The sequence below is a fragment of the Balearica regulorum genome, chromosome 6 (genome assembly GCF_011004875.1).
Source record: "Balearica regulorum gibbericeps isolate bBalReg1 chromosome 6, bBalReg1.pri, whole genome shotgun sequence".
In the NCBI taxonomy this organism is placed as follows: Eukaryota; Metazoa; Chordata; class Aves; order Gruiformes; family Gruidae; genus Balearica; species Balearica regulorum.
Window position 1 is genome coordinate 11,787,343 of NC_046189.1, and position 9,446 is coordinate 11,796,788.

A 9,446-nucleotide genomic window follows, 5' to 3' on the forward strand; every position below is an offset into this window, starting at 1 on the left:
CAAGGTATCTGAGAGGAAAGTCATGACTCCGAGAACAAGTAACTCTGTTGCAGTCTATTCAAATACCTTTAAAATGGATTTTGTCTTTCACTGTAGAAGCCTTTTAGAGCTTCATACAACGTGAATATCGACTATATGGTTTTGAAAAATAATGTCAAGTACTCTTTACATATGCAGAACACAATAGTTAAAGTTCTTCTTGCACTGTATATTCTTAAATATGCTTTTGCACAATATTGTGACTTAGCAATGGGTGGAACAAATAATGCTCAGCACACGTGCCTGGTCCCAAGATAAAAATCTACGGATTCAGCCCATACAGATGGACCTTGCACTTGCATGATGCCTCAAGGACATTTATAAGATTCTGCATGAGTGCAGATGTCTTCCCTGATCCTCTTTCAAGATCGTAAGAGTGGGTCAACGGCTGTGCTCCAGATAACGTCACTATTAACATCTCCAGACATAAGCACTGATACAGCTACAAGAATAAAGCAGGTTAGAAATGAGCTTCTAAGCTTATGGTACAGCTGCCTTACTCCCCTCTAATTGCCTAAATCCCAAGGCACAGTGAGAATGAAAAGCACCTTGCTGGTAGTAAAACAGCACCATGAAGCAGCCAGTGTTCAGATATGGAGATGAATGTTAGAGTTCAAAAATGTCAAACCTACATCTTTGAGGAATGGCAAGGTGAGAGCTCATTCCATTCTCTCTCAAAACAAAACTGTGTGAATGTATCAGGATATAACTTTTTTGATTGCTTACTTCACATTAGAAACAAATTTATGCTTGTATACCAGTACTAATGATTTAATAATGCATTAACATCTTAACTCTGCTGTCCAGCCATGGCAGAAGTAACTAGTACTTCCAACAAATAATGTTACAAATCACACCCCTATCACGCAGCACTTCCTGGCAGGTTTTGTAGTTCCTTTAGCACAGGAAACAACATGTTTCAGTACAGTATTTCAGCGATTCTGTAACCTTCTGTGTTGACTATGCAGGAAACTAATTTTCCAAACTGTATGTTACACATTCAAACCCCCTTAGTGGAAGCGGGGAAGAGGACACAGTCAGAGAAGCAGGAAAAGCTACGCCTGTATTACTAGAATGCTCCCCACTAAACAGCAACATCTTGAATCAGTATGCCAAGTAGGGCAGACTGGTTTTAATCACGATGGTCTGCAATTCAGCATGAGACTCCTTACTAAGTCCTCCATGTCACACTGCTGATTTGCTAGCGGCTTAGGATAGCTGACAGCAGGCTGTAGTCTTCCTTTCCAGCATCAGGACAGATGGCCCGAGTTCACTCCAGCAACTCAGTTTAACTGATATGAAAAAAGAAACACTATAAGAAGCATTCTTATCTCAGCAATAAGGCAAAGGACAGGAAAGGGAACCTGGCCTCCTGAAGGATGGAAAGCATTGTTCTGCCATAGTAAATAGCACCAGCTGGGCTCTCAGATGTCTTCTTGTGGGCAGACTGCTGGGGAGAATCCACACTCTAAACATGCTTTGCAATAATTTACCCCAGATGCAAGTAAATGCTTAATTTTTCAACAGCTACTAAATTGCAATATTTCTTAGACTGCTTGAATATGATGGAGAGTAAATCAGATCGATCCACTTCAGTATCACTGGAAGAGGAAGGAACTGCAAGCACTGCTGGCACAGCACTCCCTTCCTGCATACAGCCCAGGTGCTCGAGCTCAGGGACCTGGGTGGCCTCAAGTGACTCTCACAGGATTTAGAGTGGATTTACCAGCTCAGTTGTGGCTTGCAGACCTACATGTCCTGGTCTCCTCAGAGGTCAGACCTTGGCACTCATTCCTGCAGGCCCTAAACCCAGCACCAAGCCCGATGTTTTCCCAGTATGAATGCCGCCTTCTCACAGATGCATCTCCGTAGAGACTGGGGTTAAAAGTGTCAACTTTCAGGGATACATGGTAGTTAAAATGAAACAGATCTTCACAAAGTAACTACATACAACGTGTACACAGATAAAAGTGCAAGAGAACAGCGGATGAAATTAATAATTTCCATGCCAAATACATTTTCCTCCTCTTGTGTTTCTCGGACCAATGCCTTAGCCAGTGCCTCTTCTACTCTGACAGCACCTCTTGGAAGAAGGCAGCAACTCTCCTCTAATTTATGGTAAGATTCCTTTCACTCCCCTCACACTGGTTTCCAAGAACTGATACGAAGCGTCACAACTGCTTTCTTCCAGAAAAGTTTAGCAATGGAGTCACTAAGACAATCCTTTGGCACAGCAGGAAGTCCCAGTATCCACTACTGTGCTTTAACCACCATGCACTGCTCCTTCTTTACAGCCACACTTGCCCAGTTTCAAGCACATAAATCAAGCTTTTGACAAGACAATACACAAGATGTGCTAGGCAGCTCCACATTTTAACCCTAAATTAAAACAGAAAAGCAAAGCTGTTTGCTTGTTAAGACCCTTATTCTACGTAACACAGGACCAAGGACCCAGACCTTAACTCTCCATCCTCAGGAAATATATTCTGGGGTAAACAAGAAAGCACTTGAGCTAAACATAGTGGTAGCGGGTACTTTAAGCAAAATCCAGGACTTATATCTTGATTAGGATAACCAGAGTTTTGGTTTGACTTTAAGTCATATAAAATGGATGCGATATAACAAGAAAATGATCCAGTCAGAGGAAAAAACATATGAGTAAAACAATATAAAAATTGAACAGATTAAACAGTAAAAAGTTAAAAATAATAGATCATCAGTTGTGGTGTTAAAAAAGGAATTGAGCAGAGTTGAGGGTTACAACTTTTGTTTATCAATGGAAAGAGCACATGCTCCTGAAATAGGGGAGAATAAATAAAAAGACAGCATGTGTTCACAGAGGGATGATTTGCAAGCAATGGTAACAGAAGTATTACAGTCAGATGCATGCTAATTCCTTTGGGGGGGGAAATACAATCCACAGCAGCAAAACTCCAGAGGTAGGTAACAAGGAGGCCCCAAGAAATCCAAAGGAAGCAAGAAAAGAGGTAAAACCTTTAACAGATGTCTCAGGAAGTTCTTTGATAGCTGAACTGCACAGGAAGTCTCAGAACATCTCCCAAATGGCAGTATCTATATCACATAGGCATCCCTCACAGCAGTGCCGGCAAAGACCCTTACTGGAAGCCTCTTCTCTGACATTGGAGAAAGCTTTCTAAGCCTTGCTTGGACAGCAATTAAAAAATGCAATCCAAGCACCTAGTGATAGAAGCTAAAAGGCAAATGTGATGGTGGTTGTATTTTGTTTTGATAGTTTGGGGGTTTTTGGTTGTTTTTCATTGTGGTTTGTCTTTTTTTTTTTTTTTTTAATCACTGTATATCCTACACTACATGAAAAATAAGATTTTTGAAGGGTGGACAACTGTGGTACATGGCATTACATCAGCACAAAGGATATAGAGCTGGCAGCTGACAAGCTGTCATGAACAGCAGACTTGCATTTCTAACACCAAGAGAATAACCAACGTATGAAAATGTAATAACTCAAAAAAATCTGTACTGCAGGCCTGTTTCCAATGACTGAGATGCCCAAAAAGCTACCTCAACACAAAGAAGTATAGAAAGAAACTGTAACTGGTCATAAGAGCAAGCTACACCCAGGAGCACATATGCATTTTTTACTTGCGCATGGGCAAGTAAATGCATATTAGTACTGGAAAGTATGCATATTAATATTGGGAAGTTATTCTCCCATCTTCAGACAGTGATTCAGAGAAAGATCTTAATACAAGCCATGCGAAGGCTTATGCAATTACCAATTCTAACTTCCTACAAATAGTGAGCAAATGATATGCATATGACAGCATTTGGTAATTAACCACCTTTGTTACTGTAAACTCTACAGGAACATTCCACTAAAACCTTACACACAAAACAACAATATAAAAAAAAAAATAGGGTGGTGATGAGCAGCAGGGAAGCATTTTTGACAAAGATGGACTTGTTATTAAACTTAGCAAGTCAAGAAGCCCACTCACATCTTGAGTAGAAAGCCTGACTAGAGTCAGCAAAAAGCTTAGGAAAAGTAAGGTTGAGATTCTTGTACGAATGTTGGTCAGCTGCTGTCCTAGGTCTATCATACTCTGTGTGCAGGTGGCAGAACATTTCAAACAACATCCTGAAGCGCAGTATAAGCGCAGACAATAAAAACTGTTCTTGGAAACACGCTACCTAATTAAGATAAACTAGGCTTTGCATCAACTACGCTAAAAAAGTACACTTTGCCTTGACACCAACAAGCGTAGAATGTGTTTAACAATGTGCTAGTTAGCACAGGCAAAACTACCCATATCAACAAGCACCTCTATAGCCTTAATTTAGATACTAAGCAGGAAGCCCAGTTTCTAGGAGAATGCTGCAAGAAAAGCTTCCCAGAGACCACCTGAGAGTGCTTTAAGTCGCAACACATGAATGAATTTTCTTGCTGCAGAAAAGCACACAGCAATAGGTCCTGTGCTGCAGACGCTGGAGAAGCAGCTTTACACCTGCGGTCCGATACACTTCTCTAGCATCATCTGGGCAAACAGCAAAGCCTGGGACACAGCATGCCACTGCAGGAGACAGCTGCAATACAGGCTGGTGAAGCTCTAATGGCAATTACAGTTGTACTGCTGCATGGGTAACAAAACAACCCTACAGCTTGTCACTACGAAGTTGTGTTCACCATTTTCAAGAGAACAAAACCAAGCTGATTTACATTGTGTTGTCTCTAGTTTTCTAAGGTTTAAATGAAAGCTGTACCTGGAAAAAAAATTATAATTGTGTTAAATGATAACTTGTCATTTTATTTTACAGATGCCTGATGCTAAGTTACCATGGTTACATCTTTTACAATAAATATCATAATAAACAGGAGGGAATAAGAAACAATTATGCCCTTGATTTTGCTTATACTTTTTTTTTTTTTTAAATGTCAGGGTGTTGTGTGGAGGGGGTTTTTTTGTTTGGGTTTTGGGGGGTTTTTTTGTTTGTTTGGGGTGGTTTTTTTAGGTACTGAGACAAGATTGGTAGTATCAAGTAAGTGGAAGTATTATGACTGCAACATTAACAGTAATATTTGTATGCAGCTGAATGTCTAATATATATTGCAGTGAGACAAAAATTTCTGCCCACTCTCACTGGATATTATGTACCTTCCAATCTTGTAAAAATTGACTTAGAACCCAGTGTTACAGAAATCTCTAGCTATATCTCAGCAGGGTTTTTAAGACAAATCTATTAATCATCATGTTTGTTCTGTGGAAATATAAGATACATGTACAGAAACATCTGCAAACTAATGCAGAGAATAATTAAATTATTTTGTATACATTTAACTTCTTTTTATTAAGTGAGGAAATAGCCTTTTTTGAAGGTCATTTCTTTGGTCTTAAAAATTCAAACCCAAGCCACCTGGTTTTCATTTCCTGGCATATTCCTTCTGTCTCAGCTGCATACTGTGCTAAAAACAAAGGCTCCATTCTTTAATTGTGAATATCAGACGCCTTTAACCCTCATTTTGTTGCTAGTGCCTTGGAATGTGAAAAAGCTAATATACAATATCCTCTTTTATTAGCTAAAATAATAAATGGCCATTTCCATTCCTTTTATCAGCTGGGCTCAAGATCCACAGATCTTTGGAGACTTAGACTTTGAGACACAAAAATGTATGGTTTTCAAAGCAAAATCCCTGTATTTGAACACAGTTCTGTTCTACTGTTTTGGATGACAGGCAGGGATTGAAGGTCACTCTTCCTAAAGCTCCCTAAGAAATGGCTGCAAATAAGTCACTTCAGACCCTTGTCACTCGAGGGTGGTTAACAGTCATCACATCTGGTCTCAATCAAAAGCCAGCAACGAACGACAGCTAGCCTATTCAGAGGCTTATATTGTGTATGGTTTTAACATAAAAACCCAGCACAAAGCATTAGGACCAGTGAGGACCAGCATTCTTCAGTGAGAAACACAAGCCGTCAGAGGAAATGGGATGGAGAGGGGGAAACAACTTGTACAGCTCATTGAATCAGCTTATTAGCCAGCTCAGTGCAGAAGATGATTGCTAATAAAGCAAAGCAATGTTTATCTATCAATGGAAAGGAACACTTAGATATTAAGGTGATCGAACTGTCTCTGCTTGTGAGAGGAACAGGAGATTCAGAGTGAATAAATGGATGTAGACCCTGGAGAACACCTTAAAAAAACCAAGCAAAAGAACAATTTCTTTTCATCAAGCAAGCAAGCTTTCAGAAAACCTGAAATTATGATCACTGTCAAGAGGGGACACAGTAATTGACTTGAGACCCATAAGATACAGTCTTGGGATAAACAGATCAAGTCCGTTTACTCCCTCATTCACTCACAATTCATAAAGCAATTGTTGCTCTTTTGCCTGCAAATAACTTATAACTTCCAGAACATTTGGTCTGGGGCTGGTGTTAGGAATGACTGCGCATAACTGGGTAAGGAAGAGGCATTCCTCACCCAGTGGTGCACCGGATCTCTTTATCCAGGCTTCTGGGAGGTCTTAACAAACCCCACAATGGTTTTGAGTGGTACAACTGGGAGGGGAGCACAGGGAAGGCTGCAGTTTAAACCATGTGGGCCAGAGGGAGAGCCAGCACTGGAGGCCAGGGGCAGCAGAAATCTATTTCAGCTACTACTGGTGAGACTCAAGGCTCTCCAGCATGCAGCACCACAGTGATGTACAGATCTGTACTTTGGGTCACAGAGCGCGTCACATTTACCTCTTCCTTTTTTAATCAACTGGCAAAGAGTGAGATTCTGCAGTTGGTTCACAGATGTACGTTAAACAACAGGCAATCACTTCACTCACACATCAACACTTTCCATGTTTGGTGGAGAACCACAAATTTGAAAGCTGTTTCCTGTCCCACCCCAGTCTATTAGTAACGAGGATATTCATTACAGCAGCTTAAATAGAGGGCAAATACGTTGCTTAGCTTGGAGAAAAATGTGTAGGAGAATAATCAGTGTAACACAATGCTGTCTGAAACTTGATTTCACAACGGTCATTGCAGCAAAAGGTTTAAGAAAGTGGCCTTAAGAAACATACTTGTGAAAAGTAACTGAGAAGAAACTTGTATCATGTAATCTCAGAGTCACATGGATGTAAAATTTATAAGGAAAGCACTTTGGTTTGGTTTGTCTGTAAAGCTAGTGAACAGAATATATGCAAGTGATACACACTCTTTAAGGTTTCCTAGCATTATTGCTCAGACGATTCTGTTTATTACAACCATACCAAGCTCCAACCTTCCTTAACATGTTAGAAGCTACTTCATAGTGAACTATTTGTCAGAAAATAGAATGCCTTCATTGACAAGAATAAAATCTAGGGAGTCTGTTTTGCTAACTTTTAAGGACTCTTACATGCAATTTTACTTAAAAATCATCACATCCATACTTTGCTGCATAATTCTTTGAAATTCTGTCAAAAAACTCAACACCTTATGGTGGGCATCAAACTTTTGTTCTTGTGAAAAAACTGCTACTCCTGAAGCAATCTCAGGGTTTCTGACAACAGGTAAATTAAAATTTACCTTATGTCTGTAATGACAATTCCCAATGCATTTCAGGGTTATTTGCAAAACTTTATTTACTAACTTAAACTCCTCAACTCTGCCTTGAGCTGGAATTCGGGCTCAAAGTTCTGCTGTGCTTTGGAATAAGCTTTCCAGTGTTCCCTCTGGAGGTACACACAAAACAGCATCACAGAAAATCTAGCACTTCAGTAACCTTCTGGCATCCTGTTTCCTTGACAGGAACACCTTGACAAACTCCATCTCCTACAATGACTCTCCCACAGGATCAAGAAATTGAATGTAAAAAGCCACTGAACAGGCTCCATCTCCACTTTACTTTGCAGAGGAGCAGCCCACGTAGCTCAGGCTGGACAAGGAAGACTGGTATCAACCTGGCCAACATAGATACACATGTACACTGTACTCCCTAGTATTCTCCAAAACAATGTAGCGTTTGGCAGCCGTATGCTTCAAAACCCCCCTCTACCTGGCATGCTCCAGTCTGAGCAACAGAGTGAGGATTTTCCAGCAGTGACTGATTATTCACACATCCAGGAACTGCTGCGGTGGGAACTGCAACAAAGGCAGGGAGAATCTCTCTTCAGTGCTCCCATTGCCACCACAGCTACCGTGCCAAGACATGCAGGAGTAAAAAGAAGTCTGATACAGACACATGAGGAAGTGTGCAGGTTTCAGTGAACATAAAATCGAGGCAACATTAGATCATTATCTTTTGCTGCTCTCAGAAAGTAGCTCAGATAAAACACACAAAAAAATTTCTCCCAATCATGTAAGATTAGCATACCTTAAGGATAACTGCTAGCTTTGGCTAATTTTAGCCCCATCAGCTCAGGCTGTAAAGGGGCATGCTCTGATGGAGAAGTTTAGACTGTAAGGAAATGTTGGTATATACAACTGCTGCATCCTTTTTTGCCATTAGACAAACAAACAAACAAAAAAATCAGTTACAATCAAGAACAATATTAAGTTGTAAAATCAAATATTCTAAGCTAGGAAAAGCCCAAGGCAGTATTGCTTATTGCAGTATAGCTTATGCTCTCTTAATTCACCGCCCCTTTCCAAATGCATCATCGTAATTGAAATAAATATGAAAATCACATACCTTTTTTTCCCCCCCGATAGGTCCCTCCATCTCATTCCGCATACTGGATGAGCCTGTTCAGAAGAATCAGGGCTGTCGGTGAGGCTTTAGCCTATAGAGGGTTTTTTTGCAATTCACTGATTAGTTAGGAGCTATATGTAAATCCAGAAGGGTGCAGGGTTGGGGGGCAGAGGTGGAGCTGGGAAGGAGCACTTGGTTCCCTTTACAAAGAAACCTAGTAAGGAAAATAAGAGACTCTCTGGACATTCAGATTTTGTGCTTGCACCTGTATTTACCCAACACCACACAGTAATTCCGTAGCAAGGCAAACATCTCAGTGGCCAAGCTGAATGCATGTGTCATTTTATAAAAAGCAGCAAAACAGCAGTAGATCTTTTGTTCTAGTCTAGTCTATTTTTCTATATTAATGACAATTAATTATTCATTAATGGAATTTAAACAAATTGGGCAGTGACCCAATCTTTCCATTCATTTTAACACTTTTCCCTTTGTTGTCCTCAATCAGAAATCTGCAAGCTAGCACCAGCCACAGCCTCAAGAGTATCATTTTCCCATTTATTATTAATTTGTACTGGAAAAGAAATGTCTATCTACAGATGGCCAGGTGTCATACTAGTGTATCTAGATAGTAACTTTATTTCCTTCCCCAAAACTTTTTGCCCTTGGGCAGAAGAAAAATGGAAGTCAGTATTCTTGGATACTGTCCCCTTCATCTGCCTGTGCTAAATATAACTTGGTATGGTTGCTAATTCTTTAAGAGCTGG

General features: G+C 40.2%; 1 protein-coding gene across 1 annotated transcript in view; it reads right to left on the reverse strand.

Annotated features, from left to right (window-relative positions):
• Positions 1 to 8,754, reverse strand: part of ANKRD44 (ankyrin repeat domain 44) — a 158,558-nt gene extending 149,804 nt beyond the window's left edge. Inside the window, exon 1 of the mRNA XM_075756240.1 lies at positions 8,683 to 8,754. The gene's annotated coding sequence lies outside the window, so the exon portion shown is untranslated. The remainder of the gene's footprint in view (positions 1 to 8,682) is intronic.
• Between the last annotated feature and the right edge of the window lie 692 nt (positions 8,755 to 9,446).